Genomic DNA, 26,101 nt, shown 5'->3' with positions numbered 1-26,101 from the left:
AGTCTCTGGAGCACCTTTACCCACGGTGCCTACTCACTTAGGTGACTTGGTAACATTTGCTCAAGCTATCGATCGATCTATAAGTAAGAATATGCGTAACACACCTAATAGGGAGCCTAGAAGTAAGACAATACATATAGCCAAGCTCACACAAAAATTTAGTGGAGATGGGGATGTGAGAAAGCATATCAAAGTGTTTGAACAAATATGTGATTCCCTAGGAGAACACAATGACTTGCATAAGAGTAATTCGTTAAGCTTGACCTTAAGTGGAAAGGCTCGGGATTGGTGTAGAACCCTAAGGGTGGAAGAAAAAATGATTTACCCTACTCTTAGGAGACTGCTCTTGAAAGAATACATACAAGAGGGAGTGATTTGGGATGTAGCATCTCAGCTCTAGAAATCCCAACGAAAGGCAGGAGAGTCTGTGAGAGATTTTATTAGTCACTTGAAGCATTCAAATTCTCATTGTAATCCAAATGAGCACTTCAATAATAACCAATTTCTTGATAGATTCATTAAGAGATTTCAACATGAGGATATCTACAATGGCCTAGTCATTAGAGGTATTACCACTTGGGAAGCAATCACCACCCATGCAATCCAATTGGAGGATAATCTAATGATTCAAGGAGAAAGAGTGTCTGTTAATCCTAAATCTACTAGCTTGCAACAAGCATTGGGGCATCAGCCAATGACCCTAAAGCCTATTGCTAAGGAGCCAAAGATATCTGCGATGACTTTAGCGGATCTCACCAAGGCCATTCAAGAGAGTCTTAGAGACAATTGTGCTCCACAAAACAATCATATGTATCCAAGAAGGGAGCAATAATGGTGCTTAGTTTGCTATGGTCCGCACCGTACCAGTGAATGCCCTACTTTTAGAGTAAAATTTATTGGGAATTGCAATGCTTCATGTGGGAGATATGGTCATCAAGCTAAGGATTTCATAGTACTTAAGCGACCGATGGCCAATAGACCAACCTTAGAATGGACGGACACCCCTCGAGTGCCAGCATTGATGTTGTCCCCACCTCTTGAAAAACGTCACAACACATGGTCCCTAGGGCCCAAAATGTTGTTCAAACAACACCCTTACCACCTCTAGTGCTAGGACCACAACCACCACATTCGAGAATCACTTATGTGAAACAAGTGGGTTGTAAGTCATCTATTGCTTGTTTGGAAGTTTGTGAGGAAGATATAGACGCTAATATTGCCTATGGGATTGATGCACTTGAAGAAAGTCCACAATAGTACATGGAGGACTATTGGAGAAAAGTCAAACCTGTCTATCAAGTAGTTGCTCTTGTTGCAAGAGGCCAAAATATCAATTAAACTACCAAGAGACCATCTCTTCAATGCTATGAGCATGGGGGTCCACATCGTGTAGCCGAGTGTCCTATTAGGCTACAAAAGAATGCCACAACTAATGCAAACCAATAAAGCGAGTACGTCTACAATGCAAATACTCATGTGTAATCAATGTGGCATTCATCATTTGATTGCCGAGTGTCCGAATAATCCAAATGCGCCGAATATCACTCCATTGAATTTAATTGATGTTGTTGAGGAGACAACACAAAGTATGCATGTAGTACCAGTAAATGTACTCAAACGATCGATGCTCCAAAAACAAAATTGTATTCTTGAAGAAAGAGACACAACATCAATTGCCCAATCTCAGAAGAAGAAGCAAACACGAAGGAAGAGATCGCAAAAAACATCGAAGTCAGACCCTAGTTCAAAGACCAACATAGGGACTGTTATATGAACAACACTGAAGAGTATTTTGATTCAGGTAAAATCATGGAGACCAAAATGACCACTAGGAAAGAAACCAACAAGAAAGATCGTCATGAGCCACAATGGCCAGGACCCAAGAAGAAGATAAGAACTTAGCCAAACCCTATAGAGGAGATCAAGCGAGTCAAGCAATTAAGGAGTAATTTAGTAGAAGATACCCAAAGGGAATTAGAGCCAGCACCTAGCCAGATCCAGATTACAAACACAGTGTTCCCTATGCAACAACAACCTCACAAATTCCATAGACCCCTAGCCATACCTAGTGTCATCCAAGAAGAAAGTGACTTAATGTCATAGGAAAGTGGGCTTACTCACTTCTTGTTGGAAAGAATGTTTATAGAGGGACTACCTGACCCTATCAAAGAAATGGAGATCCCATCTTCCCCACGTCAAGGGGCTGAAGCCCAAAAGGTGTCGTTAGATATTGCCAAATTGATGGATTTCATGGCTTCAAAAGTTAGAACCACCATCATGTCCAAACTACATGGAGACCCCGAGCTATTCTTAGCTCTCTGAGCTTTCCTGAATGGAGAACTGAAAGTCGGGCTACCACAATTTTCACAGATGGATGGAGCTAGGGAGATGCCAATAGATGAGGAACACTTAGATCCAAAACCCAACCTAAATGAGAACCCTATTGTAGAAATACATGTTAACAAGTTGGGACAATACTTTGAGGGTGATGAATTCAATGCAACCATACCAATCACTACCAAGGGATTAATTGTGAAGGGAATCATTTATGGTGATGTTGGGGTTAGCATTGTGACTAAACATTACTGGGAAACTATGGGAAGACCTCACCTTGGGACCACAACCATAGTAGTAAAGATGGCCAATGGTTCTATTGTTAAACCTATTGGGATGCTAGAAGATCTCAAGATCAAGGTCTTTGGACACAAAATAAGAAATACCTTCATTGTTATGGATTTCTCCAAGCACACTATGACATCTGAGATGATATTAGGATGTCCTTTCATGAGGGAAGAAAAAATGGTGCATGACTGGTTAAAAAACCATGTCTACTTGCAGTTCCAAGATTTTGTCATTCGAGTGGATCTTGTAACTAGTCGAGGAGATTCTTTAGGAAACAGATTTATAATTTCTCATAGATCTAACATCACGGTTCACTTGGCCCCATTGCAGTATTTTTACACATGTAAAATGGACATTGATGATGCTAGGGAAGATTCTGCTTATATGGATGTTCTATCTGAGATGATTGAGTCTAACAATCTGGATTGGGTCCTAGCAGCAACTATAGACACTTGGGAAAATAGAGGGATAATGTGGGTAACACCTAAGGGGGATGAAATGCCACAACTCGTACCCTTAAATATGATAGGAGCAGTGCATTTAGCTTCTTATGACCTACAAGATGCACAATTGATTGACATTGGAACCAGTAGAGACTTACAAAACTATAGCCCACACAATTTGGAGTCAGAATCATCAATTGGATTTGACTCTAGAGACAAAGAATCTAAGTTATACCTTGGTACAAATGTGGGGACAAACCATTTAGGTCCCAGTGGTACCCTAGATGACAATCTATCCAGGGGAGGAGAAGACACAAGTAGCGATTCATCTAGTGACTCTTCACTAAAGATCGGCCGTAATCAAAAATTAGACAAGAAGAGTAAGAGATATAAGAGGCAATGTTATCGAGCAAATGCATGTGCTAGAATAAATGAAAATAAATCTACCGCAGAATGGATTAATTATATAGGGGCATGTGATGCTCATCAAAATTTGATACATAAGTGGGATGAATACCTTCAAAGCGTTATGTGGTGTAGTCCACAACCCAGTGACATCGCACATCTAGAGGCTACAAAGAAGCCGAAGTTGCTCCTATGGTAAGGAGATGACAAAATAGAGTGTTAGCTCAACAACAAACGGAAGAAGAAGTGAAATCACAGTCCATAGAACAACTAGACCCCACAGACTTACACCTTGCACCTGATCATTTCAAATCCTACACCACGGAGGAGCCGAAGGTTGTGTATACAAAGGCTCAAAGAAAACCTATCAATGGAAGCAATGGAGTCTATGATAGTCGAGCAATAGTTAAGGAGGTAGATTTAGCAGACCCAAGAGAAGAGTCCAAATCTGTTTTCATTACCCAAGATCTGAAAGAGATCGAGGAGTATGTACTTAAAGAACTTCTCAAGGAATTCAAGGATATATTTTCTTGGACATATCATGATATGAAAGGTGTTCCACCTTTCGTGGTGCAACACACGATTCCCATGAATAGCATGGCTAAACCAGTCCAGCAATGACCCTACCCAATGAATCCTAAGTATGCAAAGATCATGCAAGAAGAGATTGAAAAGCTTGTCAAATGCGGATTCATATACCCTATTGAGCACTTAGAATAAATGTCTCCAATAGTGATTGTGCCAAAAAATAATGGGAAACGCAGAGTGTGCGTGGATCTCAAGAAGGTGAATTCCGCCACTAGGAGGGACCATTACCCCTTGCCATATTTAGAACATGTTCTTGAAAGAGGTGTAGTAAGGACGCTTATAGCTTTTTAGATGGGTACTCTAGATACAATCAAATCATATTTACACTAGAAGACCAAGCTAAAACGGCTTTTATAACCAAATTCAGAGTGTTGGCATTTTGTGTTATGGCTTTTTGCTTAACCAATGCTCTTGCTACCTTCCAAAGATTAATAAGCATTGCTTTTAGAGAATATTTGAGGCAGTTTTGTGAAGCTTTCTTAGATAACCTTTGTGTTTATTCCTCTTGGAAAGAACATCTATCATGTTTGCGAAAAGTGTTTGGAAAGTGCAGATTGTATTGCATCTCCTTAAACTCTTTTAAATGCCAATTTTGCGTTAAACATGGAGTCATTTTAGGGCATATAGTGTCCAAAAATGGGATTTCCACAAATGAGAGCAAAATTAAAGCCATTGTTGAATTTCCACCCCCTACAAACTATAAAGGAGTTCAAAGGTTCATGGGCCATGCTGGTTATTACCGGCGATTTATTTTAAACATTGCCAAGATAGCTCGTCCATTATACAAACTTATTATTGAGTTCCAATGGACCTGGAAGTGTGACCATCTTATGAGTCATTGAAAAAGACCTTGACAATGCTCCCATTCTATGAGTGTTCGATTGGAATGTAATTTTCCATGTGCATTTTGATGCATCAAACTTTGCTATTGGGTGTGCTCTAGCTCAACCAGGAGAACATAAATTGGACTACCCCATTAGCTGAGAGAAACTACACCACTACAGAGCGGGAACGTTCAGCCATAATTTATGCAGTAAGAAAATTTTGCTACTATCTTCTTGCCAACAAGTTTGTTTTTTATGTGGATCATCAAGCCTTGTTATATCTAGTAAATAAACCTTGTTCCACGGGAAGAATTACATGATGGTTGTTAACTCTTCTTGAGTTTTATTTCACCGTTGTGGTGAGGCCTAGTAAAAGACATGTCATGGCGGATCATTTGTCTCGCATACCCAATGGTGAAGCCCCTATTGGAGTTGATGATGAATTGCTCGATACTTCCCTATTCCTATTCAAAACCACGCCTGAAATGGAGTGAGAAGATTGTGAAATTGCTAGTTAATGGTTTTCCACCCAAAGAGCTTCGTAAGGATATAGCTTGAACACGGTTAAAATAATGTGAACCTTATTCTCTAATTGCAGGAACTCTCTACAAGCTAGGTACTGACGATATTTGTAGACATTGTGCCTATGAGGATGAGTATTTTTGTACATAATGCAAGAAGCCCACATGGATATAGCCGAAGGACATTTCTCAAGGGAACTAACTGCTAGAAAGGTGTTGCAATCAGGCTATTGGTGGCCTACTATTCAAGGATGCATTACTTTTTGCAAAAGGATGTGATGAATGCCAATGTTACAAGATCACACAACGAAAGGATAAGATGCCCTTACATCCTGTTAAAGTGACTCAACCATTTGAAAAATGGGGTTTAGACTTTGTAGACCCAATTAGTTTGGCATCTTGTAACACTCAATCTCGATATATTATCTTTTCCCCACTGACTATGTGACAAAGTGGACGGAAGCTAGGGTGACACGTAAAGCTAATGCAAGGTCAACTACTGCCAAGTTTCTCTTTGAGAACATTACTACAAGATTTGGTTGTCCCTTTGAAATTGTAAGTGACAATGGTACTCATTTTATAAATGGAGCGATAAAGGAACTCACAATAAACTTCATGATAGGCCACCATAAGTCCACACCCAGAAGCAAATTGCCAAGCTGAGAGCACTAACAAGGCCTTAATTTCTATCTTGACCAAAACAGTGGAAGCTGATCACATAGATTGGGATTTGAAGCTAGCATTAGCTTTATGGTCTTACCGTACTTCTTACAAAGTGTCTATTGATACATTATTCAAAATGGTATATGGACAAGAAGCAGTTATGCCATGGGAGTTTGTAATTCCTAGTCTACGTGTAGTTTCACAAGAAGGTTGGGATGGTAACCCTTTAGTTGAGCTTCTATATATCCTTGAAAGGTTAGACGAAGAAAGACAATTGGTTGTGAGAAATTCACTTGTGGAGAAAGATAGGTGGAAGAAATGGTTTGACCGTCATCTAAAGAACAAAGAATCAATGTTGGTGATAAAATCTTTATGTATGGAGTGTGTAACAAAAAGAAAAAGTTTAAATATGCAGAAAAAGGACCATATAGAGTATGCAAAATCACCCCATAAGGTACCATTCGTGTGGAAACTCTTGATGGAGTTGAAACCATTGGATTTCTCAATGGGAGGAAATTTAAAAGATATTATGATCCTTTAAGCCAAGAGGAGCTACGTCTCATCCATTAAAAAAAAGGCAGCTAAGGCGTAAACAGAATTGAAGAAAATACAAGCTAAAGTTGAGGCTAAGGAGAGACAACAACGCATAAGACGCCAACAACAAGAGGCCAACCTTGGAGTTACACATGCATTTCACGTTGAAATAGAGGATGATTGGTTGGACTCTGACACACCTATATGATACCCTGTTGAGTTAAATAGCACCTGCGGGAAAGTGCTATATAACACCTTATTGGAAACGGGTGCTAAGTATAATCTTCTATCATATGGGGTGTGGTGTCAATGAGGAAAGCCATCCATATTTGTGAGTACTATCCAGGTCAAGGGTGTCAACAAGAAAAAAACTACGGTTTTTGGAATTTGGCACACTTTTGCTAGTTATGACAATGGGGTTGTAACTCAAGACTTTTTGGTCATGCCTGTTGGAACTATGGAAGGTAATATAAACCTAGGATGCACGTGGATGATAGGGAGCATGCACTATTTATTAGGGGACTTGGAGTGTCACAACACAAAAATAGACACTCAGTCTTGCCACTCAAGCAACAATCCCTAAGCTATTGCCTCCTAAGGGAACACATAATGGAACATTGCATGTTCAAGAAGTTGAACCATATGTCCCTATAGCCCAACTCTTTAGAGCTTCAACTTCTTCCTAAGAGACTAATAGCGACCCAAGGCTACTATGACGGAAATGATCAAACCTGGGTACTTAAACGTACCTTATGTTCTCTCATATCACCTACTAAAGATCTATGTAGGCCAAATCTTATAACTCCAAAATGATTTGAAGACCGCGGAAAGGAAAAAATCACAAAATGCTACACACCCGCTCCAGAGCGAGTTTGGGTACCGAAGAAAGAATGATTTATTCCACCTAGCTCAGGAACAAGGAAGTCAAATGAAGCTGCTTGCTCTTCATGTAGTGGTTCATCAGAAACAAAAGCTTCGACACAACCTCCACCTACCATTGTACATATCCATACAAACGAGAATGCACCTTCCATTGTAAGTTCACCACCTACAACAACGTTGCAAATAAAATCATGGGAGAGTACCTTACCATCCTTGCAACTAGATGGAATGCTAGGGAAGTCAAAAACTATTGGTCAAAGTCTTCACTAATAACAACTTGGAACAATTGGTTTCAAAAGGTGACGACATCATTCCAAAAGGTATGATCTACCCAAGGAAAGGGGGAGGGTTTGTTGACATCCATCATTTACTTGCTCTCCCCTCTTAACCTTCCTCCCTGACCTCTCAATATTCCAATCTTAGGGAATGTATATATAAATTTATACTCACAAAAACAAAATTAAAAAACTAAAAGAGTAAGAGTCATCAAACAAAATTCTGAAAACCTACAAGTTCTAGTACATGACCCAAAATCATAGAAACACATTATGAACAAGGACATGACCTTTTGGCACGACCCTTATAATATTTTCACTCTAACCATTATCTATCTGTGTGTACAGATATGGCTAGTGTGCTAGAGTCATCCACTCCTACCTTGGGTGAGAGGTACCCTCTTTACTTTTCAAAAATGTTTCACATAGTCTACCTGATACTTGCCTGTGAATGGGATTTGGTAGGTATTCTAGCATGTGAGAGGAATTTTGAGGAGTTAAAATGGTTGATATGTCTCTTGACCATGATTGATCCATACTTAGTAGAAAACGTCTCTCCAATTGCACAAACTTACCCTCTTGATCAAGATGACTATAGACGTCTAGTGATGTTCTTAGTGAACATTTGTGCCTCTAATGATGAGGAAGAGTTACTTGATTACATGGATGGCATATATGTTCTCACGGATGATGACTTCGTTTTTCTTGATGATGATGAGGATAGGGATTTAGCCTTAGGGGTCCCCCCCAATCTGTACAATATCCTATTTTCTTGACTCTTTAGGGGGAGTACAAATAATTAGGTTAGGGTTCCTTATGTTGTTTAATTGTGTTCAATAAGGGTCGGTGCCTCTTCCCACTGATGTGCCTCCTAGAGGTATTCTTTGTGTTTCCTAGTGTGTACATGAACGTGTTGCTATTGTTAGGATTTGGACCTTCACAGAATCTATCTCTCATTCACTCTTCAAATCAAGCACAATCATCAACACAAACAGGTGTTTCTGGACCATTAGCATTGCCCCTTGTCCTTGTTTTTACATCCATGATTGTCTGTTTTAAATGTGATTGGTAGCACAATATTCCGCACATTTGCTTAGATTAAACATTAGATTCTATATAATTTTTTTATCATAATCCCTTATCTAGGTTTCGTAATCAAGCAGTCTGACTAAGCTAGTTTGATCAAGTTAGGAGCTAGAGATCTTCTATTAATACCATGGCAAATGACTTCCTAATAATCAATGGTTACTTTAGGTTCTTAATCCCATTTAGGCAGCACACATTGATTACTTTAGGTTCTTAATCCGATTTAGGCAGCATTGTGTGCAATGTACTAGAGCTTTATAGTTGGCTTAGTCCCTATTGACCTTTAGCTTAAGTATTATAAAGGGAGTTTACTAGTGTGATGAGCCTGGGGAGGGTACAGTGTTATATGACCCCCCAAAGTTACAAAGTTAAAATTCTGAAAACGAACAAACAAAAAAATCAATAGTGCCACAATGTAAAATCTTAAGCTTGAAGAGAAATCTCAGCTTGATTTGGTACTTCAGTCACATGTATCGCCTATGGTACTAGAGCCCTAGAGGTTCCCAGTGTGGGCGCTTTTTCTTGAAAAGCAAAAAATCCAAGGCGTACAAAATAAGCACATACATCAAAATTGAATCAATGTGAAAAGACTTTGGAGGGTCAAAGAAAAGGGAATAAGTCAAGTGATGATTTCATGAGCAATTCCTTTTATTGTAGCTTAACTACAAGGTCCTCTAGGTATAGCCTCTAGTAAATCTTCGGATATGAAATACTTGGCTCTCGCGATTAAACAGCTTAATTAACCAAAGAAAATTGAGAAGCTTGTCCATGGTATGAATAGTTGACCTCTAGTGCCTTTCGATCGTTAAATTAGCGACCCCATACTTGTTTAATTTTTGACCTTTACAACGGTTTATGCGTTTGATTATATTACAGTTTAATGTTTACTGCTGACAAATTGTTTAATATTTTGTTACCAATCAATTTGTGTGCCTACAATTGCATATGCTTTATAATTGTATATGAGAATGCAGCTACTGTGCCAATTTTTGTTGATTTTCCAGTGATTGAAGAAGGCTTAGGACATTCAATCTCGGATACTCTTCCACCTCGACAAACGGGCTTCATCTCAATAGCTTTCGAGGATTGTATCTACATCAAGAAGGAGGGCATGTTAACCCTCACGGACACCCTATCACCTTCGATGGACGTATATTATTTATTTGATTGATTCATGGACTGCGCCAGTGTCGATCGAACAGGTGTGTAGGTAATCACCGATGAGAGGCACACCACTTGTCTTATATTTACAATAGTTTTGCAACGATTGGCCATTGTGGGCGCACATGAGTGAATGTACCAAACTCTTATAAAAGGTCCATTTGACCTAAAAATCCTCATTCTTGGAGGTGTAAGCTAAGAAATGCTCTTGCTCCATCTCTGTCTCCTTCTCCTTCGTGTGCTCATAGGTGTGTGTGTGTGTGTAAGTGTGTGCGCGCACGCTTGAGAGAGAGAGAGAGAGAGAGAGAGAGAGAGAGAGTGTATGTGTGTGTGATCGAGCATTGCGGTTGCATCGACGGCGGCGAGGCAGTTGAGTGTGGCATCGGCATTGGCTCTTTCTTCTTCGGAGCGCAGGATCCTTGACGACAGAAACATTGAGCGGTGAGTTACACACCCCTGCCTCTTTGAACTTGCTAGGATCTTCTAGTTGTGTGGTTGCAGCCTTTCGAAGCTCGCACACAATGCACATGCAAGTTCTCAGCTTTTGACACGTACGATAAAGCGTACATCAAGTTAGTGAGTTAATGTGTAGAGGGTGTTAATCGTGGGTTGGCGGATAAAGGACTTTATGCCAAAAAATTCTTGTCTTAATCATCAGAACAACCATAGACATTTCAAAGATTCACCTTGAGTTGTGGCTTTGAAGTGTATTGTGTAAATTTGATTAAAAATTTGAGGCTAACTAAAGTTGCTAGGTCACTAGATTAATGCATATAACCTTCAAAATTTTGAAATTGAGAGTTACTATAATGTTTTCCGGTATTGCGATACTAGACACTTGGATTGAAACTAAACTTTAACTTTGCATCTAGCTTATACGTGTTGTGTATATAGAGCATACTGAATTTTGGGTCATTTGGACTTTAAAAGTTAGAGAAACATAGAAAACAGATTTAAAAATGTTAAAAACTACTTGAATTGAATCTTAATTCTACCCAAGGGACATTATTGGACTCATCAAGTAGACGAAAATTACTCTTATAAGTTTGCACAAAAAAATTTCAAGTACTCTAAGTATTGCAATACTAGTCTTTTAGATCTAATTGGGAATGCTTGCAAAGTTCTTGGCACACATTGTATATACATGTAAAAAATGGCCCATAGGTGAAGTCAAATTAAACTTTGGACCAACAACGACCAAAAACTGAAATCAAGAAGTCTACTAGATTAAAAGTTGGGCTTTTGGTCAAGCTAAAGGGATCCAAACTTAACCAAGATTTGTTAGGATGCTTAACTTAACATTTAGAACAAGTGTATGTAGTCAAAACTCTCATCGCAAGTCCAAATATCCAAGCTGATACTGAACTTCTGTTCATAAGGGGAGTATCTGAGTTGACATTCTTCATAAGGGGAGTATCTGACTTTCCAAATCTTCTTAGAGAAAAAAGATGGCTTTTCAAAAAGTTAGGCCAGCCTCTAGGGTAAAAAGAAGGGCACTGAGTTTTTACTTGTCCATCACTTTGCTTGCCTACAGAGAGTGCTTATGTAAGGAGAAATTGTGTGCACATGTAGAAGATGCAAATACTTACGAATGATGTGAAACTCTATATACTTATTATTCAGAGGTGGAACAAGATCTCCAGCACCACCTCCATAATCTACATGCAAGATTTCTATCATTACACATGGAAAACGAAGCAATCTTTCTCTACTCTCTCTCTCTCTCTCTCTCTCTCTCTCTCTCTCTCTCTCTTCTCCTTCATGGTGATTGCACTCTCCATTGACCTTGCAGTGAGAACCTCTATGTAGTTCTCATCATTTCTCTCTTGCGGCAAAGAAATAAGCCTCTCAACCAACAAGAAATACTCCTTGGCTACAAGAAGAATCTCTAAACTCCATAGCCACCATCTCTTTCTCTCTCTACATCCATTTCCATTCATGTAAGAAAATTGCACTCTTGATTGCTTGTGCTCTATTTCTCACAACATCACAGATACAAGACTAGGGCCATTTACATTGCATAGTCCATGAAAAATGTTGATGACCTAGAGTAATGCTTGGGTTGGGGGTGCTTCTTAGATCTTCTTTTGTTTTGTTAGGATCGAGTGCATCGAGGGATGAATTGGCCTACATGACTAGTGTGTCAAGGGCTTTGCCTTGGTTTAGCCTAGACACCCGTTGTGGCACTAAAGAGGTTTGGCACTTAAACTAGTATGTTTAGTGTTGATATCCTACCAGCTATTGGTATTTGGAATCCTTTCAAAGCTCGTGCTCATGGATGGATGAAAAGTGGCCTCATTTGTAGTGTTGCATGGGATGGACTTGTTCTATCTTGTTCTCAATAAAGTGAGATTGTCTCTCTCCATAGTAGAAGTGAGCAGATGGGTGATTCAGTTGATCCCACATAGGATGAGCATAGGACCTGATGCTCTTACAAATTTTTTTGGCTTAAGATTATAATGTACACATTTTCTATAGCATAAATTCATGGTTCTTATGTGTCCATCTATGCCCTTTTTTGCACCCTCCACTATTCTCTCTCTCTCTCTCTCTCTCTCTCTCTCTCTCTCTCTCTCTCTCTCTCTCTCTCTCCCTCCATGGATGTGGTGTACACATATATTCACCTCCACTTGTTCATGTCTAAGTACGCTTTCAATCATACACAATTAGGGGTAGCATTAGTTGCTAAGTACCTTTCGGTGTATTTCTCGCTCATGGCTTAAACACCATGCTAGGTCCATCACAAGAATCCCCTCCCCCTAAGCTACTTTTATATTAATTGAGAGTGTTATATTAGTGAAAATTGTAAACTGTATATTTTTTGTGTAGAATCATGGGGAGGGGATTTCTCAGCAGGGGCAAGACAACCTATGGTGATGCAATGGCCACAATGTAAGCAAAGGCTAGGGATTGATGGTTGCCATAAATGTGGCATAGATGAACACACTAGAAGAGTGAATGTCCTCTTCTTTTAAAAAATGTAGTGCCACCAACAATTTATTGTTATGATTGTTGTAAGAAGCATGGACACTTTCCTAAGGATTGTTTCAGAAAACCTGACAAGGGTAAATTCTTCTATCAATATGGTGGGAAAATTCCATCAAGTTTAGCAGATAGTGAATCTATAGTGCCATTGAAAGGCTTGAAAAAAATTCAAGCCAATCTCCAAAGGCAAGAAAATGTTGAAAATTTGAATGAAGGTAACCAGTCATTAGAAAGAGAATGGGATCTAGGAGGGCCTCTTTAATTGGGAGTTTAAGGGAGTAAAATCTCTAATATTAAGAAAGCAATCAAAGGATAGCTTTTAATTCAAACAAGACAAATGGTTAGTTTATTTGAATCCAAATTCCCCCCCAAAAATAAATTTAAAATGTAGCAAGCAAAACCATATCATAACATGTCTATGGAAAGAGCTTGGTGTGTAGGTTACAGATCTACAATCTTGGCATGTAGGAGTTATGGAAGACCAAAAATCATAAAGTTGTCCAATCCCTTTTTTTTTTGTGGGGGGGGGGGGAGTGCATCCTTTGACTACTCTTATATCTCTCTCACACACACACCATTCTTGCACACATGACGTGCACCTATTTGTCAAAATGGTAATCACCTCCATAATCTCATGGAAAATAAAGAAGCCCTCCAAGACCCCATCCTCTTCCTAATGCTTCTCATTTTAGGAGAAGCCAAATAAATAAGAATTTATGGAGATACACAAAAAAAAGTGCTATAGCCAAGAAGGATGAGAAATTTCTTAAGAAGAAATATAAATCTACTCCAAACAAGATGGAGGAATACATTGACAAATCAAGGGTTCAATCTTGGTTGATAAGGTGTTTGAATCTACAAATGAGGCTTTACAATCATATCAACTAGGGTTACATGCTAAGAAGAACTTGGAAAATAAACGGAAATACTACCTTGACCCTAAGCTAGATAAATATAAGTTCAAAACATACCAAAAATTGATATTACACAAAAGCTTTTGGATCTGCAAAAGGCAGGAACATTACGACTAGTGAAAAAAAAGGGGAATCTAAGCACTAGTGAGAAAGTGAATGATGGAAAAGAAAAAGAAATGGGCCTTAGAAGAGAATCAACTCTTGTAGTGATCAATACAAAATATGTCTTGGATGATATTCCACTTGTGGTGGAAGACTGACCCAATTATCTATGGAATATTATCATAGACACAAATGATGGTAGTTAGCTTTTAGGATTATGTTACTTTTAAGAGTATTTGTTAGAATACCAGCACCCTAAGGTGGATATGCAAAATTTCTATGGAGAGTGGGGCTTGGAAAGATTTAAAAAAATTAAAGGTTTGGGTGAGCAGGAAGATAGCTCAATAGATTGCAAGACTATCAAAATGGTAAAAACCAAAAAAAAAAAGCACATTGGAAGCTTGGATTCTATAATGTCCATGATTATTAAAGGCACATTAACACTTGGATAATTGCTAAGACACAGATCCAACCTATGGGCTTATTTGCATGTGTAGAGCTAATGGGGAGAAAAGGTCTAACACAAGAGCACATTGAGGAATTGAATCAAGAGCAGACTCTTAGAAAACTATAAACCCAGTGAACAAGGTGGGATACTATTGTGAGGGTGAAGAGGGAAACACCACATTATGTATGGAGTATGGTAGATTTAAACCCATGTCTATACTAGACAATGGGGAATGTATTGCCATTTCCACCAAGAATGTTTGTGAATCTTGAAAAAATCCTGCTATTAGAAAAACACTAAAAATATTGTAACTTTCATATGGACATGTGAAGAAACCAATGGGATTTCTAGAGATATGACATTGGTACCTACCAAGATCACATCGGTAGCTTCCAATGTTAAACTATCCATTTCCTAGACTAGTACCCACTAGTATAGGTATGGTAGGTACCAACCTCATAGTGGTAGATGCCATGTTATCCCTAGTAAAGGTAGCTACCAATATGATAGTGGAACCTACATTTTTGCCATGGAATTATTGTTGGTAGCAAGGTAGCTACCACTTTTAGCTTAGTAGTTTTGAGGACCACTCTCAACACAAAGTGGTGGCTACCAATGTTAGGGTGGTAGCTACCTTTGGTAGACAATGTAGCTACCACTATGAAATTGGTACCTACCAAGATCACATTGGTAGCTAGTAGGGGTTGGATTATCCATTTCCTAAACTAGTAGCCATTAGTACAGGACTCGTACAAGTACCAACCTCATAGTGGTAGTTGCCATGCTATTACTGGTAAAGGTAGCTACCAATATGGTAGTGGTAGCTACAATATTGGTAGATACCAATCTCTTAGTGGTAGTTTCCATGCTATTACTAGTAAAGATAGATGTAGCCACAATATGGTAGTGGTAGCTATCATGCTATTATTGGTAAAAATAGTTATCATCTTAGTAGTGGTAGATACTAGTATGATAGTGGTAGCTACCATTCTCCCATTAGATACCATTCTTCCATGGAAGTCCTACTGGCAGCAAGGTAGTTACCATTGTTAGCAAGGTAGCTACCAATGTAATAGTGGTAGTTGCCCTTATGGTATTGGTAGGTACCCTTATGGTACAGGTAGCCACTATTACACTAGGAGCTAAACCAAGTTGATAGTGGTAGCTATCAGTCTCATAGTTGTAGAGCTCCCAGGTGTGTCTTTATCAAGGTAGCTACCAAGCTGATAGTGGTAGCTACCAAACCTGTCATGGTTGCCCTGGTAGAGTTATAGAAACCATACTAGCCTGGTAGCACCTTTACAAAATTAGTTGGCATACTAATCCTTGTAAAAGTTACTGTTACTGCTACTAGTCTGTCATGGTTTCCCTGGTAGAGTAATAACAACCACTACTAGCCTGGTAGCACCTTTACAAAATTAGTTGTCATACTACTCCTTAGAAAGGTTATTGCTAGGCTCTAATTATGTGAACTACCACTATTAGCCTGGTAGCAACCAAACTAGCCAGCTCACTTAGCCAGCTACCAAGATAACATTGGTAGCTATCAGGATATGATTGCTATTATCCAGGATAGCATTCATACCTACCTACATAGTATTGGTTGATCTCGGTGCTATCTTGGAAGCTACCATTGTCATGTTATAGCCATATGTACCTTGAGGCAGTGTCCTTAATTCGTTAATATTTGTCATGACTATAGAGGTTGATTCTACCAAAAAGTTGGAGATTGTGGGAGGTAGCAATTGTGAAGAAAAGTTTTTGGGGGCGCATGTAAAAGTTGAGAAGGAAGGTGTGTGAGACAAACATGGTCCTATTTTGTCCAGTAGATAATAATGTTTAAAGTTAAATCTTGTTCATTGTTGCTTCTTTCTGATAAATGAGGCTGCCAAAAAGCCTATAGAGGATGGAGAAGGGCCAAGAGAGACATTGAAAGACCACATAGAGAAAGAAGCACCAGAAAAAATTTCCAAATATGTTGGAAGAAAAGGTGTTACTTCCATAGTCAGAACCCAGTTTTGGTATTTTTCCTAAAGCCTATCACCCTTTTTTCCTTTGTAACAGTTTACCATTTCCTATGTATTTTGAAAGACAAAATTCAATTTTTTATGTGCTTACTATCATTGTATTTTATCTCTTTATTGTTTTTAATGCTCAAATGTTGCCACTAGCCTCAATGAGAATCTAGGTCCATAATCAATGTGGTAGTAAAGGATACAGTAAAAGACTATGGTAATTGTGAAGAACAATTTCCAGAGGTGCACATACATGTTCAGAAGGAAGGGGTGATAGACAAGGTTGGCCTTGGGAAGGAATATGAACCCGAAGATGATCTGTCACTAGAGAAGACCAATGTTGTTGAAGCCATAGACACCATTCCTTCCATCTTGCAAACCATACGGATGATGCAAAGGGAAAGAGAGAGAAAGATGATAGGTGGTAATTTTGGTTCTATTTTGTCCTTAAGGTAGATAACACTATTTGAAGGTCAATATTGCTTATTGTTGCTTCTTCCTTGTAGATGAGGCTGCGAGAAAGCCTCATCTACAAAGACATCAAAGGACGTAGTGAAGAAAGATGCAAGAGAAAATATTTCCAAAGATGTTGGAAGAAAAGGTGGTAATGCAACCAAAGTCAGGAAAAGACTCCAAACTTAGTCTCTGTATTTTTTCTTTGCGGCCTATCCCCATTTTTGGAATTTCTCCTAAAGCCTAGCTTTGTAACAACTCTCCATTTCCTATGTATTAAGAAAGCCAAAATTGAATATTATTTTTATCTCTTGTCGATCATTGTTTTTTATCTTATTGTTGTTTTTATGCTCAGGTATTGCTAGTAGCCTCATTGAGGATCTAAATCTCATAATAGATGTGGTACTAAATTCTATAGCAAAAGACCCTTTTGATGTAGATATCTCATTTAAGGTGGAGGGAAAAGTTCTAGGTGCTAGCACCCTTGAGGAGCAAGATGATAAGGACACCGGTTTTGTTCTAAGTTGGGATTGTTGGAAGCTAGCAGGGCTGTCTTCATTGCATAAGGCACTCAATGAGTTGGGTTATGGGCTAAATGTGGTCAGTGTAGGTGAGTTATTGAAGGCAATCAAAGATTTTTCTATTGGAAAGTCTATATCTACTAAGGACAATGATGATGCATATGTGGATATTGGTGATAAACTAGAGGTGATGCATCTAGGAGTGATGTTGATGCAATATGTGTAGGTGGTGATGCCTCCAAGGGGGTGATGCAGTTGGTGATGCATTTGGGAGTGCTGCAGATAGTGATGCAAGTGGTGCAGGTGGTGATAATTTGGGGGTGATGCAGGTGGTGATGCATCTGGGAGTGTGGCAGATAGTGATGCAGGTGGTGCAAGTGGTGATGCATCTAGGGCGAGTGGATATGTGAAGCGTAAGGATGGGATGGTGTATCAGCCATGGGAGGATTCTAAGAATATATTATTTCAATCAAAGCCAGCTGTAATTCTTCACATTAATGGTTTCCTATTGAATTCAATAGATAGCAAGCATAGTAAACATGCACCTTCCTACTGGGATCATCTCACAATTGTGAATATGGCATCAAGGGAGTTTGTTGGGTTCAAAAGAGATGCACCTACCTTCTTGGACTGGTGACTTGAACACCTTGATGTGTTTGTGTGGACATGCTACATGAGGAAGAAAGCATAAGAACTATCTAAAAGCTACCTCCCTTTGTACTTTCCCAGGTTCAAGGCAGTATTTTCACAAGAGAATTGCATAAGAGCTAAGAGATTCACACTGTAAGGTGGAAAGCCTATATTTTACAAGAAGCTATCTGAATCTTGGGAGACAAGTTATTGGTACACTCCGGCCGCACCCACAATTGTAGTGGATGGCTCAGAGTACAAAATGTTGTGGAATTCTAAAGGCACTTCCTGCATAGTAAAGAATATGGAAGATTAGAATCCCACTGAGATTCAAGAATATCTTACCAAGTGTCAAATCTTGGCTCATATCTTGGATTTATGCATCACCTCCAATTTGCCATCCACTCATCGTTGTTGTCACGATTGATTGATAATGTGAAAGTAGAAGTTGCAAGGAAATGGCACAGAGAATATGATAACTAGACATTCTATTCTGACATGTTATCATGATAAGCAATGTAAACAATCAAGTACTTAATGTCTTAAAGATTATTTTTCTCACTGGGTATGGTGATGTTTCTTCTTTTGTAATGAGCCAAGAGGTGAAATGTTTAGTGCTTAATGTCGTAAGATGATTTTTGTTGACTTGTACACTTGTTTATGTTTTTGCAGTGTTTATCATTGCACCTACAAAGCGACACACTTAGACGGCTTTTTGTGATACCAAGAAAGGTAACAGACATTTCCTCCTATTTTTGGAAGTGGGAAACACACTTTTTTCTTTTTTTTTAACGAGTCAGTAAAAACCCCTTTCTTTTACTTATCTCGAACAATAAGTCTCGTGCATCTATTTTTGTTGGAAAATTGACTTACTAGACAAGGTTTCTGCAATACCAAGAAAGGGTACGAGTGTTTCCAAGTGACACCATTGAGACTAAAACAACCATTAGAAAAGAAAAAAACAAGAAGGATCATGATAAGCCACAATGGACACAACTTATAGAACATAAGAAGAAGATTGGAACTTACCCAAACCCTATAGAGGAGATCGATTGAGTCAAGAAATTAAGGAGTTTGGTAGATGAGACCCAAAGGGAGCTAGAACCAACACCTAGGAAGATCCAAATTATAGACACAATGTTTCCTACACAAAATCAACCTCACAAAGACCATAGACCACTAGCCATACCTAGTGTCATCCAAGAAGAAAGTGACTTTAAGTCATCGAGAAGTGGGTGTACTCCCTTCTTGTTGGATAGAGAATTTTTACAGAGGGATTACTTGAACCTATTGAATAAATGGAGATTTTATCTTCTCCATGTCAAGGAATTGAAGCCCAAAAAGCTTCATTAAATATTGCCAAATTGATGGATTTCATGACTTCAGAAGTTAGAACCACCATCATGTCTAAGTTATATGGAGAACCCGAGCTATACCTAGCTCTTTGAGCTTTCCTCAATGGAAAACTAAAAGTCGGTTTACCACAATTTGCACCAATAGCTAGGTCTAATGAAGTGCCAGTAGAGGAGGAACCCTTAGATCCACAACCCAACATGGACAAGAACTCTGTTGTTGAAATACCTGTTAGCAAGTTGGGACAATACTTTGGAGGCGATGAATCCAATGCGACCTTACCAATCACTACCAAAGGATTAATTGTGAAGGGAATCCTTGATGGGGGCGCTGGGGTTAGCATTGTAACTAAAAAATGCTAGGAATATATGGGAAGACCTCACCTTGGGACTACAAACATAGTGGTAAAGATGGCCAATGGGACCATCGTTAAACCTATTGGGATGCACACCTTCATTGTTATGGACTTATCCAAGCTCACAATGTCATATGGGATTATATTAGGATTTCCTTCCATAAGGGAAGCAAAAATGGTGCATGACTGGTCTAAAAACCATGTCTACTTACAGTTCCAAGAATCTGTCATTCGAGTTGATCTTGTGACTGGACAAGCACATCCTCCAAGAAACATATTTATAATTGACCATTGATCTGACACCACAATTCACTCGGTCCCATTGCAGTATTGTTACACATGTAAAAAGAACAATGATGTTGGAGAAGATTCCCCTTATATGGATGTTCTACCTGGAATGGCTGAGTCTGACAATGTGGACTAGGTCCACCTAGCGCAACCGTAGATAGTTGGGGAAATAGAGGGAGGACTCGGGTAACACCTGAGGGGGATGAAGTGCCACAACTTGTACCTTCAAATATGATAGGAGAAATTCATATAGCTTTTGATGACCTACCTGATGAAGGCTTGTCTAACATTGGAACCAGTAGTGTCTCAGAAGACTATAGCCCACACGATTTGGAGTCGGAATCATCATTTGAAATTGACTCTGAGGATGAAGAAAGTGAGTTAAATCTTGGTGCAAATGTGTGGACAAACCATTCAAGGCCCAGTGGTACCCTAGATGACAATCTATCTTGGAGAGGAGAAGACACAAGTAGCGACTGTGCACTAGAGACCAGCCATAATCAAAAATTAGACAAGAGGAGTAAGCAATATAAGAGGCGAGGATATTGAGCGAATGTACGTGCTAGGAAAAATTAAAAGAAATCTACCGCAAAATGGCTCAATTATATGGGGGAATGTGATGCTCATCGGAAGAATTTGGTAGATAATTGGGGTGAATACCTTCAAAGCATCATGTGGTGTAGCCCACAATCCATTGACATTGTACAGTTAGAGGCCGCAGAGAAGCCAAAGCTGATCCGAATTGTAAGGAGATGCCAAAACTAAGAGTTATTTCAACAACTAAGGGAAGTGGAAGCAAAATACTAATCCACAACACAACAAGATCCCACGGACTTACACCCTGCACCTGATCATTTCAAATCCTACACCACGAAGGAACATAAGGTTGTGTATAAAAAATCCCAAAGAACACCTACTGATGGAAGTAATGGAATCTATGATGGTCTGACAAAGGACTCCAAACCTGTTTTCATTGCCCAAGACCTGACAGAGACGGAGGAATATGTACTTAGGGAGCTCCTCAAGGAATTCAAGGATATATTTTCTTGGACATATCATGACATGAAGGGCGTTCCACCTTCTGTAGTGCAACATACAATTCCAATTATTAGCACTGCTAAATCAGTCCAACAAAGACCCTACCCAATGAATCCTAAGTATGCGAAGATTATTCAAGAAGAACTCAAAGAGATTATCAAATGTGGATTCATACACCCTATTGAGCACTCAAAATGGGTGTCTCCAATAGTCATTATGCCAAAAAAGAATGGGAAACTCAGAGTGTGTGTGGATCTCAAGAAGATTAATGCAAGCACTAGGAAAGATCACTATCCATTTCCATATTGAGAACATGTGATTGAATGTATTTTTAGGTGAAAGCTCTATGTGAAGCTCTACCAACACTCTCACCAGGTATCAAACCTTTTTGCAAGAAATATATGGACTTGGAGTTCATTTGAGTGTGAATTTTCATGGTGACAGCACCTTTACCTTGAACAATACAAAATTGATAGGTATGTAATTCAAACTGAATCCAAATTTGGCAAGACCTTCAGACAAACTTTAAAACTCCTTGTATTGCAATTTTGTGTCACACAAAGTGGAAAAAAATTGTGATTATAGCCAAATAATCATGATTATTATCTCCTAACTTGAAAGTGAAAAATTTTCATTCGTTGACCATACCATAACTAGAGCACGATGCATTTGGACATTAAGGTTGAAGCCATTTGGATCTATAAGTTGTCAATTAGGCACAAAGTTCACAAAAGTCCAAAGGCAGACACAAAATTTGGCCTAAAAAATTGAACCAAACTTCATGAAATTTGGCAAGTGACTTGTTTAGGGGGGAAGAATCTAGCACAAGTGCACAAAGTGGGAGAATTCTTTCATTTTGACCTGAGAGATAATGATTGCAATTATTATCTCTTAATCTATAAAGTCCATTTTTTTATTTTATTTTTCAAAAGTTGCTAGTTCTATGATAGAAGTAGAGTGCCTGTGCCAAATTGCAAGTGATCTGGATTGGTATTAGCTAATATTGATAGTTGATTGATACCAATTTGTGCAAATCTCTAGAACAAAAGAAAAATTGCACAAAACTTGTCCAAATTTATTGAAATTTTACTCAGGGCTTATTGGACATGCACTTAAACAAGAGGAGCCAAATTTCACAGCTTTTGGTCACCAGTGTTAATATACCCATCATATAAATAGCCTAAAAATTTTGGAGTCAATTGGACATTGTTTTCCACATGAAGTTGAGTTTTCTAGAGTTGAAGGGTGTAAGTTGACATTGTTGATAGTTTTGACAGGGTTGAAGCAAAATTTTGCATCAAGAATTCTTGTATATCCATGATATCATCAAACTAAATTATATGCTTTTGATTCCACAAGGATATCATAAAGAACTTGGGAAATAACCAGTTTGAATTGACTGCATCCAAAATGGGTTGGTATTGGTACATGAAGCCAACTATTCATTTTCATTGAGGAGTTCAAGCCTTTACGTACTAAAGGTCAGGCTGTTTCGTTGCAAATCAAGGCTATAACAAGAGATTGAGAGTATAGTATCCACAGAAGAAAGCGTAAACCAAGCAAGACCTTTAAAGGCTATAGCGGAAGAAGTGCCAGACACTTACTCCAACTCAATTTCCAAGATGCCTTCTTTTTCAACTCAATCAGGGATTAGAACCTTACTCAAGTTCAAGCACATTCTGACCTTTTATAAGACTAACAAGCATGGGGCTCATATTTCTCTAGATCCTAACGAGGAGTATCCTGTAAGAGTAGATGACCATACTGTCAAGTTTGAAGAGGAGGTTAGAGCGAACAAGAAAGATACCTTCTACATGGACCGAAATAGGGTGCAATACCTCAAAATACAAAATCGTGACACTATAGACCGATGGGGATTAAGGTTGACACTCTGATTCCAAACATGGCCGTGAAGGAAGGACTATCAGTATTAGAGTTAGAAGGATGCAACCTAATAGACACCAAACCTCTAAAGCGCATACATACTGGAAATCCAAGGCTTGGAGTCTATTGTTGGGAGGAAAACAATGTTATGGACTTGATCTAGATTGCTCATGCCAAACCAGGAAAATTGGCACCCTTGAAAATCATGTATATTTTCAAAATAAGGGAGAAGGGCTTAGCAAACCTTCTCCTCCATCTCTTCAAGGAGTGTTATAACAATAACTTTGTTATGATGACTCCAAAGAAGATTGAATAGACAAAATACCATGGATGCTCAATTCGAGAAGTCACTATGGGAACAATACCTGAAATAAAACACATTTTGGGACCAAACGAGAGAGCCTATGCTAGCATGGTCAATCAATGTGGAAGTACGGCTTGAGGTACTCACCTCAATGATGGAAATTGGACTAGAGATGCAGAAACCACCATTAATTAACGATGAACGAGTGACACAAGGACAAGAAGGGGTCCACATGACTCACACCTACTAAGAAACTTGTTTGAAGGTCTAATGGGAGAAATATCATCCAAGAGAGTGGGTGCAGAACATCACCATAGAGTCAGACCATCTAATTTCCAAAAACGGGTCAAAAAATATAGTGGGTCAAGGGATTTGTATGATCATTTAGCAAGATTCAAACACGTTGTGAGATCTAAACGCATAAAAAACTTCCATGCACAATTTGAGGGGTTTGGGATGATGTTAGAAGGAAAAGCTTTAACTTGGCTCAAGACCACACCTCCTGGATCAATAACCGATCTACCGGATTTGGCTATCAGATTTGTTGCTCCTTACTCAAAAATGGGAAACAAGCATAGCACCGTGGCACAAATCTGCAGGTTCAAACAAAAATGGGAGAAACCATAAGAGATTGTGTGATTCGTGGATGAGGCAACACATTAACAGATGCTCGGAGTTGGATATTTCAATCGAGGAAAGGCTTGTCTCACTATTCCTAGAGGGATTACTCAACAAGGATTTGCATGCCATTTTGTATAGTAAAAAACATACGACTTGGGAAGCATGCAACCTGGATGCAATAACTTGCTTGGGTGATAATTGAGAGATTTTTAATGAGTAAAGCATTTTTAAGGATACTCAAAGCGAGCATGCCACATCTATTATGCTAGCACAAGTAGGACCAACTATGGTAGAGCTTCATGCTATGGAGAACATGATTAAGCACATGAACGACATGATGAATAACATGCAAAGGATGCCTATGAAAGGGCCGGGATAGGGTCCACCACAGGGGCAACCTATGGGACAACACATATACCATTGAAATGGTGTGCCATCAGAGGGAAATGGACAAACCACAAAATAAATGAATGCTATTATAAGCCTAAAGATGATGGAAATGTCTACTATGTATCGATGAGACAACAGGGACAACCCGTGTATAGGTATCCACCTAACATGGCACCAATCCAAAAACCATCTATGGCTATGGAAATACCACAGCCCGTATTAAGCCACCACTGCCAGGGAACAATGCAACACCAGTCAAGTACATATTGTCTGAAGGGAAAGTGAATTAGTAGGCTCTAGTACCAATCATGCCATATAGTGAAGCAATATTTTCAATTGTGGGAAAAGAGGATGAGTGCTACACTCAATCAACTCCTACCATGGTAGAACAAGTGTATCAAGAACCTTATAATGTAGCATCAACTTACTTCATTGCAAACTAGGGAGGTAGGCCACCCATGATGAAACCAATGCCTAAGCCAAGAACCAGGAATTTCCATAACTAGGAATCAAATGACCATTGGAAAAAAAAAAATCCTAAGCCAGATAAGAATGTTAGACCAATAGAGGCATATTGTGTGGAGTGTGGTTGCAAGGGTACACATATTCCAGAAGATTGTCCTAGGAATCCAGCTAACAAATGGAAGGTATCCAGCTAACCAATAGAGGCATATTGTGTGGAGTGTGGTTGTAAGGGTGGACATGTTCCAAAAGATTGTCCTAGGAATCTATCTGACAAAGGGAAGGCACCCATAAACATAGTCCAAGTCATGCCAAGTAGCTCATCAGAAGGGAGACCCACAATCTTGATTTGAATAGTCACTAGGGCACAAGCCAAGGGTAATAGATAGAAAATTGCAAGTAGGTTAGATACACCTAGCATGCCTTTGAAAGATTCAAAAGGGGAGCGACACAAGTGATACAATCTTAGAAGACACAAACAACGAAGGGAGATCAAAGAGAAAGTTGAGAAAAAGGTAGAGGAAATGACTCAAACATTGTCATCAAAATTTCAAGAATTGAAATTGAATTGAGAGGATCCATATTGGTTGATAAAATTTACAAACCCATCAATGGGGTCTTGGAAGCCTTCCAAGAAAACTTGAAAGTGGGTTAGACATTTGAAACAAAATGGAAGAACTACCCAACACCTGACATGGAAGCCGCTAAACTTAAAGCTTACAAAAAATAGTAGAGATCACTCAATCTATGCCGGAGAAATAGAAGCTGAAACTGGAATTCATAGAAAAACCAGCAAAAACTCAGACCAAATCAAAACAATGAAAAAACGTAGGATTCTAAGGAGTTGGAGGAATGCCCGGGGGGTTCACCTCAAAATATGTAAGTGTAGCACACATGAGTTCACCCAAAGGGGTTTTTTATAATCCAAAGGGACGTTATAGAATTACATGTACAAGAGGGGTTTAAAAATGGAAAATTGAAAAAAATCTACAAGTTTATGAAAGAGGAGGGGTCTTTTAATTCATGACAAAGTGTGTGTAGAGGGATTTCAAAAATGCCTCTTCAACGTGAGTGCAATAGGTATTTTTGAAAAGGTTGGACTCCCCGGGAAAACCTAAGATAGTAGTTCCAAAGAGTGAGAAGGGGCTAGATGGAGTTCACTTAGTTGAGGAAGATTGGTCAAACCTCCTATGGGAAAAAGTGAGAGAAGTGAATGACAAAATCTTGACTCTAAAGTCGGCTCCAATTGAAGAAGTATGGTTAGATCGACAACCTGAGGAACTAGATGAACAATCTTCGTATGGAGATTGGGGATCAAAGCATTCAAGCTTATC

Source organism: Adiantum capillus-veneris, chromosome 4 (assembly GCF_014529385.1).
Source record: "Adiantum capillus-veneris isolate H3 chromosome 4, ASM1452938v2, whole genome shotgun sequence".
Taxonomy (NCBI): Eukaryota; Viridiplantae; Streptophyta; class Polypodiopsida; order Polypodiales; family Pteridaceae; genus Adiantum; species Adiantum capillus-veneris.
This window is presented reverse-complemented; position numbering follows the sequence as displayed.